This window comes from Giraffa tippelskirchi, chromosome 12, assembly GCF_054371585.1.
Source record: "Giraffa tippelskirchi isolate mGirTip1 chromosome 12, T2T-mGirTip1v1.2.pri, whole genome shotgun sequence".
NCBI lineage: Eukaryota > Metazoa > Chordata > Mammalia > Artiodactyla > Giraffidae > Giraffa > Giraffa tippelskirchi.
This window is the reverse complement of record NC_137286.1, coordinates 121,271,170-121,287,635: the sequence shown is the minus strand read 5'-3', so window position 1 is coordinate 121,287,635 and position 16,466 is coordinate 121,271,170. Positions and strand designations below refer to the sequence as shown.

Here is a 16,466-nt window from a genome sequence, read left to right as displayed (position 1 = left end):
AGTCCATAAAGCAGAAATAGATGTTTTTCTGGAACTCTCTTGCTTTTTTGATGATCCAGAGAATGTTGGCAATTTGATCTCTCATTTCTCTGCCTTTTCTAAAACCAGCTTGAACATCTGGTAGTTCATGGTTCACATATTGTTGAAACCTGGCTTGGAGAATTTTGAGCATTACTTTACTAGCGTGTGAGATGAGTGCAATTGTGCGGTAGTTTGAGCATTCTTTGTATGGCAGCCTTAGCAAACTAATACCTACACCAACAGAATTTTAATAACACCTTAAATCTTTTAGTGATTATCCTTAGTTCATTAGTATAACATTAAAAAATAACAAAATATTATTCCAAATTGAAGTGTTTAGAATTATCCCTACGAGGGGATAATCTAGTCTTCAAATATCAACTCTACTTTTAAGAGCAAAAAGTCATTTAGAATAGTCAACAGAAGTGGATCAGTCAGGAATGTTTGAAAGGAGATTTTAGAAACCAAAACATGTCAGTAATTTGGTTATTTACTAGAAAATTAGGTTGGAGAAGTGAAAATAAAAACAAAATATTCTTCTGACTTAGAAATCCTCTCTATGAACATAGTAGAGAAAAAAAAAAAAACAACACAAGCAAACACTTTTCTTATTGAAATAGCATTAAACCAGAATGTGATGTCCATCACAGGCTATCTACTAAGATATGAAAAGACAGAAGGAATTTTACTGTTTTGTGTAGCCAGGCAGTTATAACCCATTGTACACATGTTCTCAAGTTAAGCCATAACTAGTCCTCAAGTCAGAGGACTTTACCTGGTCCAAACCATCCAGACTTCACCTGGTAATTGGGATGACAATCTGTGTTAACTAAGTGGTTTTATCCAGAGGAAAACAACTTCGCATCTCTTTTGAACGGAAGTTACTGATTTAAGTTCAAGTTCAAGCGAAGTGCCCACTGGAAGCAAGGCGCTACCCTCCCACAGTAACCGGGAGACTGGGGCTCTAAGCTCTCTTGATGTTTACAGTTCAAAGAGATGGCTCTCCAGTCCTGGCAGAGACATTCCCAGGTCATAAAGCTGACAAAATGCCAATCTAGTCTTCAAAAGGATTTATATCCATTTCAAAGAGAGGAGAAAGTCCATACAATTACAAGTTTTCTCAAAGAGAAGAGAAAGTCTATAGAATTACAAGTTTTCTCAAGTAAAGGTTCAAAGAAAAAAAGAGGGGAGAGAAATCTTTTCCCTTATTATCAACAAGGAGAACTGAGCGTCTTATTTTTAATTCATATTTGTCTTTACATTATCATTTGAGAGTTAAAAACAAAAGAACTCCCAGAAAGCACAATTTTTATTGTAAGAAACACTCAAATCCATATCATCTTCCAAGCCTAAATAAAGCTTGGATTTAAGGACTCACAATTGAAAGGGCCAAGAGACCAACTTCAAAGCTGAAGAAGACATGCTAAGGCAAATCATTGTTCCTCCAATATTCTAATTCAAAATATGGCAAGAACAACATAGTACAAGAGACATTCTGACTCCATTAAACACTGTATATATATTTTCTTCAGTAAGGTGATTCCTCCAAATTCAATTCTTCCATCACTTAAGATCATATTTTTTTTATCTCAACTTTAACTGTTCATGCAGTTTCAAAAACCAGTGAATACTGTATCTGATAGTAGACCCAGAGATTGCTTCAAGAAAGATAGCTGAAATCCAACTAAATCAGCCTGAAGGAAAGCACAGGCTCACAAGACAGAAACTGTAGGAGTCTACCTCAACACAGTCTGGAAAGCTAGCTTCATCATGACCAGCTCATGACTGAGTAACTAAGTAAACTTTTGCGTGTGAGTGTTCATTCATGTCCATCTCTTTGTGACTTCATGATCGTATGCTCTTCCAGGGATCTTCCTGACCCAGGAATCCAACCTGTGTCTTTTATGTCCACCTGCACTGTCAGACAGGTTCTTTACCATTAGCGCCACCTAGGAAGCCCTACATTAAGTGCTTAACACATATTGTTTCATGAAAGTTTCTCTCTCTCTCCCTCTCTCTCTCTCACACACACACACACACACACACACACACACACTATGAAGTATTATCCGCACATCACAGATGAGGAAACACTTCTAACAGTGGTTCACCATTCTGGCTGCACATTACAATCACCGGAGCTTCTCACTAACAATTCCCTCTCTGGCTATACCTCAATCCACTGAAATCAGAAGCTCTGGGGGAGACATCTACCACCTATATTTTTTAAAACTCTGCAGGTGACTCCAAAGCACAAAGTTGATCACCACTGTTTTCATCACTCACTCACTCACCCGGGGCCATTCAGGTTGAAAGTGGCAGAGGAGGTCTTTCCAAAAGCCCATGATCTGTCTGTATGGTTATACTGGAGGCTCTTGAAACCCTGGAAGGAAAGTTAGAATCTGTTGGAGAGATTCATGAAATTACTAGCACAGACCTCACCTACAAAGATTCTGAGTTTCTATTGGTACAGACTTGGGCTCAGCCATGGGTATTTTTAATATACTGTTTTAATACATAACCAGGTTTGAAAATCATCGCTTTTATATTATTCTTACTGGTTTAATTTTTCAAAACTCTAATGTTTATTTTCCTGAATATCTTGAAGGCTTTTGCAAACCAATTTATATGTCTACATGCTCTGTCATTGGTCTTTTCTTCCTCTAATGGAATGTATTTAATTAATAATTAATAATGAGTATATATTGAATGCATTTAATATAATACATATACCCAAACATCAGACAGTGACTCAAAAAACAGGTTTATAATTAAATATTTCACTGGTGTTTATTTTGTTGATTTTTATGATATACAAATCTAAAAAAAAAAAAAGAAGGAAATGTCCTAGGCCAAGTCTAAATAATTTCTAGAAATGAGAGGGGTAATGACCACCATCGGTGAGAACCCCAAAAGCAGAAAACTTGAAAAAAGAAAAAAGTCACATATCTGGAGGATCTCACATTGTCATTAAGTCATCTTACAAATGAAAAACATAACAAAAAGTAAATCTAAGAAGGGACAAGACCCTCATGCACAAAAGTGCACATGAGTTTATAAAATGCTAAACAGCTGAAAATACTGATATTTTAAAAGATTCTTTTATTATTATTATTTTTCCTTGTTTATACTTTTTTGTTTTTTGGAGTTTTTTAATGGCTTCACTGAGGTATAACTGACATATAGTGAAGTATACATAATTAAAATTTATAACTGATGTGTTAATATATCTATACACCCATGAAAACATGACCATAATCCAGTTAGATATCCCCCAAATTTCCTCATGCCTGCTATAATCCTTTCCCACTGCTGTCCTGTGTGCTTAGTCACCAAGTCATACCCAACTCTTTGTGACCCCATGGACAATTCTCTGCCCATGGGGATTCTCCAGGCAAGAATACTAGAGTAGGTTGCCAGGCCCTCCTCCAGGAGATCTTTCCAACCCAGGGATTGAACCCGGGTATCCCACATTGCAGGCGGATTCTTTACCATCTGAACCACCAAGGAAGCCCAAGCCTATCCCTTGTCCAGAGGAACTTCCTGACCCAGGAATCAGATTGGGGTCTCCTGCATTGCAGGCGGATTCTTTACCAGCTGAGTTACCCGGGAAGCTCCCCCACTCCTAGGCAACCACTTATCTGATTTCTGTCATTATAGATCAGTCTTCAATTTCTAAGTTTTAAATAAATGAGATCATACAGTATGAGGTACTATATGAAGTCATACAATATGTACTCATTTTTTGGCCTCTTTTACCCTGCACAATTATTTTGAGAGACATCCATTTTTGTTGCATATATTGATAGCTAATTCTTATTCTTTGCTGAGTAGTACTCCATGATATGGACATACCAAAAATTGTTTATCCATTCATCTGTTGATGGACATTTAGATTTTTTCCAGGGTTTTGCTCTTACAGATTAAGGTACTATTAACATTTGCATATAAATCTTTGCATAGACATAAGCTTGCCTTCTCTTGGGTAAATATATGGTAGGTGAATGTCTAGATTATAAGGAAAGTGCAGGTTTAACTTTTTAAGAAACTACCAAACTCTTCCAAAATGGTTATACCACATTATATTCTCACCAACAGTGTATGAAACATTGTGTTCCTCTACATACATGCCAATAATTGATATAGCTAATTAACTTGATCTTTTAAACATGAAGTGAAGCCATAAAAATTTATTTTGCTTTCCTGTCTATTATTCTAACATTTATGTGCATTCTGGGTGGGTTTTGAGTCATTGATTTTTCTCCTCATTGACGGTTGTATTTTCCTGATTCTTTGTATGCCTGGTAACCTCAAGATGACAGACATTATGAATTTTCCCTTGTTGGATGCTGGATATTTTGTGTTAATATAAATAGTAAATATTCTTAAGCTTTGTTCTGGGGCAAAGTTAAGTCACATGAAAATAATCTGATCTTTTCAGTCCTTGCTTTTGGTATTTGTTAGTTGAGATCAGAGTTCTATATACTATAGGGCTAATTTTTCCACACCACTGAGGTAAATCTCATCTGAATAATCTACTGACACTCCATGAATTAGTATGTTTTCTGATCTGGCTTGTGGGAACAGGCATATTCCTAACCCTGTGGGTACTCCAGGCATTTTTCTCTACAATTCTTCCAGGTGGTCCTTTCCCCACTTGTGGGAAGTTTCTTCATAGGCATGAATCCTCAAGGAGGACTCTCTGCAGATCTCTGAAATTCTTTCTCAAATTCTCTCTCCTATGAATCCCAGCCTCCTTGGTCTCCCCAAACTCACAGATCTGTCTCCTCAATTCAGGGAGTCTGCCAGTTAAAGCTTGGGTTCCTCTCATTTTTTTTTTAACCACTTAAATTTTTATTCATTTTTTTCCAAATTTTAAACTTTTCATTTTGTATTGGGGCATAGCCAATTAAAAATGTTGTGGTGGTTTCAGGTGAATAGAGAAGGGACTAAACCATACATATACATGTATCTATTCTCTCCCAAACACCCCTCCCATCCAGGCTGGCACATATATAACACTGAGAAGAGTTCACTGAGCTATATAATGAATTCTGTTCATTGAGCAGAGTTCCTTGCTGGTTGTCTGTTTCATAGACAGCAGTGTGCACATGATCTGCCCAAAGTCCCTAACTATCCCTTCTCCCCAGGCAACCATAAGTTTCTTTTCTAAGTCTGTGACAGCTCTTCTCTTCTGATTCAGAGTCTAGAGACTCTCTCCATGCAGTTAGATGGAACAATCATAGAAACCACTTCATTTCTTTGCTGTCTCTTAGGGATTATTGTCCTTTGTTATTTTAAGTATTTTGTCTGGTTTAGCTGGTTTGAGGTGGGGAAGATACATCTGATCCTCATTATTCTATTTAGGCTGGAAGCAAAAATATTCCCTGATGATTTAAAATTCCCTGATTATAGATATTTAATACACTTATAGAACTAGGATTGCATCAAAGAGATGAAAAATATAAAATGCCCCAATAAGAGCAGGATTCCTCTTGTGGTATACAACACACAGTGAAGCCACATGGAGATTCAGTCTGCTCTGTTGTATTACAAGTGCTGTAATAATAAAGATTTCATCTCTCATTCTTAGTGTATGCTTCCATTGTCCCTCATCTGTACCCCACAGGAGCAGAATAAATGGTGGTCATTATTAGTTTACATTCTCCTTTCACAGGTGAAGTCTGTTTCCTTTGCTTTAACTGAGGCGATGCACTAACACAAATAATCACTAATATGCCTACATAGATCTGAAATAATCACTACATAGATCTGAAAAGAACTTCTTTAGCATTTTTTTTTTTAAAAAAAGAAACTGTAATAAAAGATCCCAAGTCTGGTTCCTTTTTACCCCACATGAAGGGACAGGGGCTAACTCCACATGCCTTTAATAATTCTAGCTGTGGGTATGAGGAATGTTGGTATATAATGGCTGATTAGAAGAATTACACATGGATAATACGTGGTGAGGTTTCTCTTGGAAGCCAGTGGAAAGGACACAGAGGCAGTGTGGAGTTTTAATGTAGCCTTAGGTGTGTCTCAGTTCTGATCCAGTATCAGGAAGTGTGCCGTGTTGGGCATGGCACTCACTGATCTTTGATCTGATCATCTCAAAATGAACACAGTGACACGATCTTGGAGAACTGGTGTTGAGACAGGCTGGAACCTGGGACCCTTTGCTGCAGTGCTGCAATGCTTGCAGCTGGACACACCTCTAAAGCCACAAAATACGAATAAACTGTACAGGACTAAAAAATAACTGCATGCTTGTGCAGTTGGGGGCAAATTCTGGACCAAAGATACAAAGAGACCAAAAAAAGAAGAAGAAAAAAAAAAAAACACCAAAGAACCCAACTGCCACATTTGAAGAGTCTGGAGCAAAATCAGAGTATTGTACGTGTCCCCTGCACACAGCACCACCTAAGGGGTCGGCAAACCACTCAAGACCCAATAAAGCCTGGATTTCATGTCTGGTCTCTAGTCAATTTCTATTGATTGGGGAAGGTCGAGAACCCTGGTCATTAACAGTGTGAGACTTGTACAGAAAATTCATAAAGCACTTAGCATAGGCCCTGCCATCTAGAGTCCCTTGGACTGCAAGGAGATCAAACCAGTCAATACTAAAGGAAATCAACCCTGAATACTCATTGGAAGGACTGATGCTGAAGCTGAAGCTCCAATACTTTGGCCACCTGATGCGAAGAGCCAACTCATTGGAAAAGCCTCTGATGCTGGGAAAGATTGAAGGCAGGAGGAGAAGAGGGTGACAGAGGATGAGATGGTTGGATGGCATCGCCGACTCAATGGACATGAGTTTGAGCAAACTATGGGAGATAGTGAAGGACAGAGAAGCCTGGTGTGCTGCAGTCCATGGGGTCGCGGAGAATCAGACACGACTGAGCGACTAAACAACTGCCACCTAGTAACAACATACATCCCAGAATTTGCAGTCAGTTACTGCTGTTAATTGGCTGTGGGGTTAATGGTTGATCATGTCAACATGAGGTTTAGTTTCTGCTTCTTGGAGATAGTGTGAGGATGATGTTGGATAATGCAGGGGAAAAGCACTTAGGAAATGGTCTGTAATAAATACTTGATTTATCTATAACAAGCACTTTGACAACCCATAAACCCTCCGTGCGATTCTTGTGGGAAATTAAAACACTTGGGGGTGAGAGGTGACAGTTGATATTTTAATCTCCCTCCAACCAAGTCTTCATTTCTTCCAAGTCAACAGTGCATTCTCCCCAGAACCAAAACACAGTTATTAAGTGACTGTCAAGATAAACACCCCAGTGTTCATCAGACCTAATTAATTTTTGCATTATTATTTTTTAAATATTTTATGTATTTTCAATACAAATTGATACAATAAAAACCAAGCAAGCATACAACATTCTGCATTATTATTTTATCAGGTCTCACATTTTGGCATTAAATAATGATATAAATCAACTAGAAAACAGCATGAAAACACCAATAAGGACAAACATTATCTTAACTTTCTCATATTGTTCTCTTACAATGGTCTAGTGATAGAAGTGGTTAGGAGGTAAAGAAAAAATATCTCTTAAAATGATCCCTACCATAAATATTTAAATTTTGATGCTGTTTATGCTAGATTAAAAAAAATCTAGGCTAGGGAAAATGCAATATTGTCTTCAGTAGTGATGTAGAGATAAACAAGAATAATAGCAGTAATGCACCACATAATACATAGAGAAATAAAATTGATAAAGAATCAGAAAATAAAAGTCCCTTAAGAAACCTTTTCATAAAGTACATATAAACAGGAATTCTGGAGCAGTTAGAAATCTTCTTTTATTTAATCCCATGCTGACTATACTCAGAACTGTCATGAATACAAAAGAACAAACACTTTTTTTCTATTACAATCGCAGTCACAAAATAAAATAGTCTAAATATACTAAATATTGCAGATTTGAATTTTGAAATATAACTTTAAGTTATTAAGAGAATCTGCTACTAGTTCTTGCAAAAATAAAAAAAACAACCCTCTGACACAACAAAACCTAGTTACACAAAGCTAAATTCGTTCAGAGATTGTAGAGAAAAAAAAAATCACTTGATCATTTTCCAATAATTCACAGAAAAAATCAAAGATATTTATGTTAAAAATACACAGGGCCACACACACCATCAGTTCTACTTCTTTTCGTTTTTAATTTTTTTATGTGTTTTGTTATTGTTGTTGTTTATTTGAGTGTGCTGGATGGTTAGTTGTAGGATATGGATCTAGTTCCCTGACCAGGGATTGAACCGGGGATCCCTGCATTGGGAGTGTGGAGTCTTAACCACTGGACCATCAGGGAAATCCCCTAGTTCTACTTCCTATTCTTTTTAGTGTTGGTGCCCTGAGAAGGCAATGGCACCCCACTCCAGTACTCTTGCCTGGAAAATTCCACGGACGGAGAAGCCTGGTAGGCTGCAGTCCATGGGGTCGCTAAGAGTCGGATACGACTGAGCGACTTCACTTTCACTTTTCACTTTCATGCATTGGAGAAGGAAATGGCAACCCACTCCAGTGTTCTTGCCTGGAGAATCCCAGGGACGGGGGAGCCTAGTGGGCTGCCATCTATGGGGTCGCACAGAGTCAGACACGACTGAAACGATTTAGCAGCAAAGGTGGTGGAGGATGGATAAATTAGGAGCTTGGGATTAGCATATACAAACTACTATATATCAAATAGATAAACAACAAGGTCCTATTGTATAGCACAAGGAACTATATTCAATGTCCTGTCATAAACCATAATGGAAAAGAATATGAAAAAGAGTATCACTGAATCACTTTGCTGTAAACCAAAAACTAACACAACATTGTAAATCAACTATACTTCAGTTAAAAAAAAAAAAAGATGATAGACAGTGATCCCCAGCATCTGTCTGCCTTGAAGCAGGAAGGGAATAACAGAGTGAGGGCAAAAGCAAAGGGGAAAGTGATGTGGACCAGTTTGTGCTCAGGTATGAGAACTATAACTAAAAGCATTCTCCCCTTCTTCCTTTCCTCCCCCGCCCCCCAACTTAACTCTTCCATCTCTAAAGCCCAGTATTTCCTAAGAATAGGATAGAACTCATCTAGGTTCTAAAAAAGAATCTCTGTTTAGTATAAACAACAAATATCAAGTCAGTCTTTAAACAGAGAGAAAGAAAGGGGAACTATCAAAGGACACTGTGACCCTGATGGTAGGGGAACAAGGATAATGATACAGCCTAGTACTCGGCAAACATCATCAAGGGTCTACTATGTCCGACACTGAGCTTAATATTTTTTTTAACACGACTAATATTTATGGAATATGCTAGCATGCATCACATACTATCTTAAAAGTTCATCATGAACCATCTCATTTAATCTTTAGAAAACCCTATAAAAATGACTATGTTCCCATTTCACAGGTGGAGAAACTAAGGCTCAGGAAATAGAAGCAATCTCCCTTATGTCACATGGCTATTAGGAACAGAAGACAGATTTATATCCAGATAATCTGACACCAGAGCTCTATCTTCATTCACTCTGCCATATTGCAAAATAAGGCTTTCCAGTAACATTTGATAAGGTTTGGAAGGGTTGGCTGGGTAATGCTGATATTATCTATCATGCATATTCCTTACTGTGACCCTTACTTTGCCCTTCTGGTTTCTGCAGTCTCATACACTAAATGTAGGTAAAGTTACAATTAGGTAGAGTTAAGTCTTAAGTGTTAAATTTTCTCTCCATGTGTCTGTTGGCTCCTACCCACTCAACCTTCACATAGAGATGCTAATGAGGGCAGAGGCAGTTCAAAAGAAGGGATCTGAGTGTACTGTGTAATGTTAGCATCAGCAGAGGTTTCTCCTAATTAGGTATTCTTGACATTATTGGTAAAAAGAACTTGATTTGCTAAGTCTATAGCAGCTGATTAGCAAGAAAGCCCCATGAGGCTTCCACTGGGAAACAGGGAGAAACCAGTGCAGGGCACTGTGGAGGGGGTGGGAGGTGGTGGTTTGAATCCCAAGTCTGTCACTTAATTCCTGGGTGATCTCCAGACAGGCACGAACCTCTTTGAGCTAATTTAGTCATCTGAACAATGGAAAAATAAGACGCCAGCCCCCATAACAGTATTGTGGGAACAGAAAGGGACAACATATGTAAAAGATCTAGAACCCCAGCTGACATCAAATAATGCTATGAGCATGTTACCTTGAACTTCATAGATACTAATCTGCTATTCCTATACTTCACTGCCTATTGGCCGGTTCAGTTTCCTCTTAAATTAATTGAGAGTGCTGTATAGATGGAGAAGCTCTATACAGTCAGCAAAAACAAGGCCAGGAACTGACTGTGGCTCAGATCATGAACTCCTTATTGCCAAATTCAGACTTAAATTGAAGAAAGTAGGGAAAACCACTAGACCATTCAGGTATGACCTAAATCGAATCCCTCACGATTATACAGTGGAAGTGAGAAATAGATTTAAGGGAGGATCTGATAGAGTGCCTGATGAACTATGGACAGAGGTTCATGACATTGTACAGAAGACAGGGGTCAAGATCATCCCTAAGAAAAAGAAATGCAAACAAAGCAAAATGGCTGTCTTAGGAGGCCTTACAAATAGCTGTGAAAAGAAGAGAAGCAAAAAGTAAAGGAGAAAAGGGAAGATATACCCATTTAAATGCAGAGTTCCAAAGAATTGCAAGGAAAGATACAAAAGCCTTCCTCGGTGATCAATGCAAAGAAATAGAGGAAAATAATAGAATGGGAAAGACTAGAGATCTCTTCAAGAAAATTAGAGATACCAAGGGAAAATTTCATGCAAAGATGGGCTCAATAAAGGACAGAAATGGTATGGACCTAACAGAAGCAGAAGATATTAAGAAGAGGTGGCAAGAATACACAGAAGAACTGTACAAAAAAGATCTTCACGATCCACATAATCACAATGGTGTGATCACTCACCTAGACCCAGACATCCTGGAATGTGAAGTCAAGCGGGCCTTAGGAAGCATCATTACAAACAAAGCTAGTGGAGGTGATGGAATTCCAGTTGAGCTATTTCAAATCCTGAAAGATGATGCTGTGAAGGTGCTTCACTCAATATGCCGGCAAATTTGGAAAACTCAGCAGTGGCCACAGGACTGGAAAAGGTCAGTTTTCATTCCAATCCCAAAGAAAGGCAATGCCAAAGAATGCTCAAACTACTGCACAATTGCATTCATCTCACACGTTAGTAAAGTAATGCTCAAAATTCTCCAAGCCAGGCTTCAGCAATATGTGAGCCATGAACTTCCAGATGTTCAAGCTGGTTTTAGAAAAGACAGAGGAACCAGAGATCAAATTGCCAACATCCGCTGGATCATCAAAAAAGCAAGACAGTTCCAGAAAAACATCTATTTCTGCTTTATGGACTATGCCAAAGCATTTGACTGTGTGGATCACCACAAACTGTGGAAAGTTCTGAAAGAGATGGGAATGCCAGACCGCCTGACCTGCTTCTTGAGAAATCTGTATGCAGGTCAGGAATCAACAGTTAGTACTGGACATGGAACAACAGACTGGTTCCAAATAGGAAAAGGAGTCGTCAAAGCTGTATACTGTCACCGTGCTTATTTAACTTCTATGCAGAGTACATCATGAGAAATGCTGGACTGGATGAAGCACAAGCTGGAATCAAGATGGCTGGGAGAAATATCAATAACCTCAGATATGCAGATAACACTACCCTTATGGCAGAAAGTGAAGAAGAACTAAAGAGCCTTTTGATGAAAGTGAAAAAGGAGAGTGAAAAAGTTGGCTTAAAGCTCAACATTCAGAAAAATAAGATCATGGCATCCGGTCCCATCACTTCATGGCAAATAGATGGGGAAACAGTGGAAACAGTGTCAGACTTTCATTTTTTGGGGCTTCAGAATCCCTGCAGATGGTGACTGCAGCCATGAAATTAAAAGACACTTACTCCTTGGAAGGAAAGTTAAGACCAACCTAGACAGCATATTAAAATGCAGAGACATTACTTTGCCAACAAAGGTCTGTCTAGTCAAGGCTATGGTTTTTCCAGTAGTCATGTATGGATGTGAGAGTTGGACTATAAAGAAGACTGAACGTCAAAGAATTGATGCTTTTGAACTATGGTTTTGGAGAAGACTCTGAGAGTCCCTTGGACTGCAGGGAGATCCAACCAGTCCATCCTAAATGAGATGAGTCCTGGATGTTCATTGGAAGGACTGATGTTAGAGCTGAAACTCCAATACTTTGGCCACCTGATTCAAAGAACTGACTCATTTGAAAAGACCTTGATGCTGAGAAAGATTAAAGGCAGGAGAAGAAGGGAACAACAGAGGATGAGATGTTTGGATGCCATCACTGACTTGACGGACATGAGTTTGAGTAGGCTCCGGGAGTTGGTGATGGATAGGGAGGCCTGGCATGCTGTGGTCCATGGGGTTACACACAACTGAGTGACTGAGCTGAACTGAACTGAAGTGCTGTTTGCATTGCAAAAGTTCTGTACTAGTAGATCTCGTATTTTACTATAAGTATCAAGAGGGGTATTGTGAAAAATGCAGATCCTTTAAACTACTCATAGAGATTCCAATTCAGAAAGTCTATGATGGGGCCCAGAAATTTGCATTTTTAGCAAGTCTACTCAGGAAACCACACATTTAACATTTATACAAATATATAAATAAATGAATAAACATACAAATAGTATATAAATACATATATACATAATGAATATACACATATGTATTTGACCCTTGCACAACACAGGGTTGGGCCACCAATCCTCCATGTAGGTGACAATTCAGTTATAATTTAGAGTCTATCCTCCATATAGACTTAGTTCCTGCATATCTGGGGTTCCATATCCTTGGATTCAACCAACTCATGAATTGTGTAGTACTGTAGTATTTATTATTGAAAAAATTGGCATGGTGGATCCACACAGTTCAAACTCAAGTTGTACGAAGGCCAACTGTGTAATGTCTTCCATAGAGTATAATTTACTCAGTGCACACTAGGCCAAATTAACTAATGCTGCCAAAGCCTCCTACGGCTAATGTTAAGACTACTCTGTAGGGCTTCCCTCGTGGTCTAGTGGATAAGAATCCGCCTGCCAATGTAAGAGACATGGGTTCAATCCCTGGTCTGGGAAGATCCCACATGCCTCAGAGTAACTAAGCCTATGCATCACAACTATTGAGCCTAGCTGTCCTAGAGTCTGGGAGATGCAACTACTGAGCCTGTGTACCACAGCTACTGAAGCCCATGCACCCTTGAGTCTGTGCTCCAAACAAGAGAAGCCTCTTCAATGCGAGGCCCATGCACCGCAACTAGAGAGTAGCCCCCATCACCGCAACTAGACGAAAACATATGCAGCAATGAAGAGCCAGCACAGCCAAAAATTAATTAATTAATTAATTACTATTCTTTAATATCTTGATGACAGTTGAGAAGGCAGGTCAGGGGGCCCTTAGAAATGCACACTTACACTGACAAAGAATGTCTGAAACAATTTTGAAATGATATGAGATGAAATGAGTACAGTATACTTAAGAGTCTCTCAGTCCTACACACTGAATTACCTACATACTGAAGCTATCCAGATTATCACCATTTTTTCTCCCTTGAATGTGCTTTGGAAAAAATGGATATAGGAGAAAAGTTAACTCTGAAGGAAGCTTAAACAAAAGGAAAGTTTTTACTCATAAAAGATATCGAAGAAATTACAAAAGCAATGCCAAGGAACCAGTCACCTGAAAGAAATTTTGAGACCTTAATTATGTTGGCAAGTCTTTAAAAATATGTAAATATAACTCTTTACTTGTGAGAAGTATCGGCAGACTTTTTTTAGTATTGCCTTTCATGTTTTTTCTGGATTGCTTTGGCATTCTCCAGTTTTCCTTGGACTGTGAAAGGATATATCTATGTAGAAGCCACTGGTGTTCATTAGAAAAAAATTTTACTTTGATCAAAAGATTTTATAGTTAATAAATGATGGAGAAAATGTCAAGTTCTACTAACTGAATCTGCCTGTATGAAGCCAGGTGTATGAGCAATACTTCCAGAAGAATTTGGCCACAGATAGGAATTGTCCCAAGACTTTGAAATAATTCATAATTTAAATGGAGTTAATACAAGTGAGATGTTAATTTCCAGACCTGGGAAGTCAGCCTTCAATCCATGTATACCTATGTCAGTACTCCTACAGACTAAGGTTCTGGTAGGATGTCCCCACTGAAATGCATCACTAAGTTGTCCCCTAAATGACAGAGTGGATACAGACTTTTCATTTGATACTGAAACACTCTCCACTTTATTCCATCACATCCTCGGTTCAGTCCTTTGACTCACTTCCTTTACTCTCTCCTGGAAGTTGATATTCCTATCCAGCCTGCCATCTGAAATCAATGTTGATATTCTAATCCATGGTGACCACTCTAGTGTCCTATAGCCCTTGAGGTCTGTCATTCAGAACCTGTGCATTTTTCGTGCATGTGTGCATGCTCAGGGGCTTCCCAGGTGGCTCAGTGGTCAAGAATCCATCTACCAATGCAGGAAACATAGGAGACTCAGGTTGGATCCCTGGGTTGGGAAGATCCCCTGGAGGAGGAAACGGCAACTCACTCCAGTATTCTTGGCTGGAAAATCCCATGGACAGAGGAGCCTGGTGGGTTACAGTTCATGGGGTTGCAAAAGAGTTGGACTGTGTTGATATTCTACAATAATCCATGGTGATCACTCTGTCCTGAAGTCCTTAAGGTCTGTTGTTCAGAACCTAGCCATTTTGATCTTACCCTTTATCTTTGTCTCTTTAGCAAAACAAAAGCTCCTTGAAAGTAGAAATTCTATCTCCACTTTCTTATGAATCCTCCACAATGACTAGCCCACACCTTTGCACACAGTAGACATTCAAAAAAGATTGATTGATGAGAATTGAACACACTGAATATCATGAAAATCTTCAATGGTGCCGCAACTATTCCTGAAAGCTACCTACTCAATTGTTAGGACTGAGAGCCACCATGACGCCCTCCATTGCTGCCTAGCTCTGTACATTGGCTTGACATTACAAGAATCTTGTCTTTTATATAATAGAAATCCAAACCCAGGTCTGGAACCCAATCTTCTCCATACATTTCTCTAGATATTGTTTGAAAGAGAGAAAAATATTCCTGCATCCATTATGGCTTTCAAGCTGTGATACTGAAGAAGACTCTTGAGAGTCCCTTGGACTACAAAGAGATCAACCAGTCAATACTAAAGGAAATCAACCATGAATATTCATGAGGACTGATGCTGAAGCTGAAGCTCCAATACTTTGGCCACCTGATGGGAAGATCTGACTCGGAAAAATCCTGATGCTGGGGAAGATTGAGGGCAGGAAAAGAAGGGGATGACAGAGGATGAGATGGTTGGATGGCATCACCGACTCAATGGACATGAGTTTGAGCAAACTGTGGGAGATAGCGAAGGATAGGGAAGCCTGGCATGCTGCAGTCCATTGGGTCTCAGAGTCAGACACGACTGAGTGACTGAACAGCAATTGTTGGGTTTTTAATATTTTCTTCAGCTTGGCTTTCAACAGGTAAAGGCTAGTCGTGCTGGCAAGCAGACAGACACTTGTATTTTTAATACACAAAAAATATCACCCCCAAAATCACGCTTCTATATAACCAAAACTTCCAAGTAAAAATGAGAATATATCTGATGTGAAATAACATTTCACCCACTCACTGTGAATGAAGCACACAGTATAAAAATTGTCATGACCAAAGAAGTGGAGAAACATACCCCTGTTCCTTTTTCAGGGTTTTATGGTTCCCACATTCTCTCTCCAGCAAGAACACAAGAGAGCCCTGTTACCACCATTCACGACAGTGGGATATTATATGTAGAAAAATAACATGTGTGTGTTTACATGTGTCGGGCTGCCATTCAAAAGAATTGGTTGCTTAACCCTTAAACAGACTTAATATAAAATTGTTTTGCCTACAAAGGCTCTCGTCTACCAAGAAAAAAATCACTGAAAAAAGAGCCTATTTTATAAAATCAAAAGTTACTTCTGGTTCGGTATCTGGGACTTTCAAAGAAATCAACATGCTTAAGTCCATATAACAAGAAGAATTAAAAGGATGCTAAAACTGCAGTCTCTTGCATGAAGCAGTGAAGGCTTGCCACAGACAAATAAGTTCCCTAGTAGCATCAATCAAGTTTACTATTTGTGTTCTTTTTTGACTAAATCCTGAGACAGTGATTAGAAAAATGAGAAACAGCAGTAAAAAAACAATAGAGAATTGCTGGCTTTTCCCTCCCTCAACTACCACTTCCAAATGATAGCTGTAATTCAGTAAAGATCATAGAGGCTGGCATTTATGTTGATCATCACTTCCTACCAGCCTTTGATTTACTCAATTCCTCCTAAATGAATTTCTAGCTGAGA

The 16,466-nt window shown here is 38.8% G+C and overlaps 1 long non-coding RNA gene across 2 annotated transcripts in view; it reads right to left on the bottom strand.

Annotated features, from left to right (window-relative positions):
• LOC145529497 (uncharacterized) overlaps window positions 1-16,466 on the bottom strand; it is a 112,830-nt gene that overhangs the window by 38,667 nt on the left and 57,697 nt on the right. For both annotated transcript variants that reach the window (XR_014071286.1, XR_014071287.1), the window contains one exon: window positions 2,316-2,404. This is a non-coding gene — a long non-coding RNA (uncharacterized LOC145529497). The remainder of the gene's footprint in view (window positions 1-2,315; window positions 2,405-16,466) is intronic.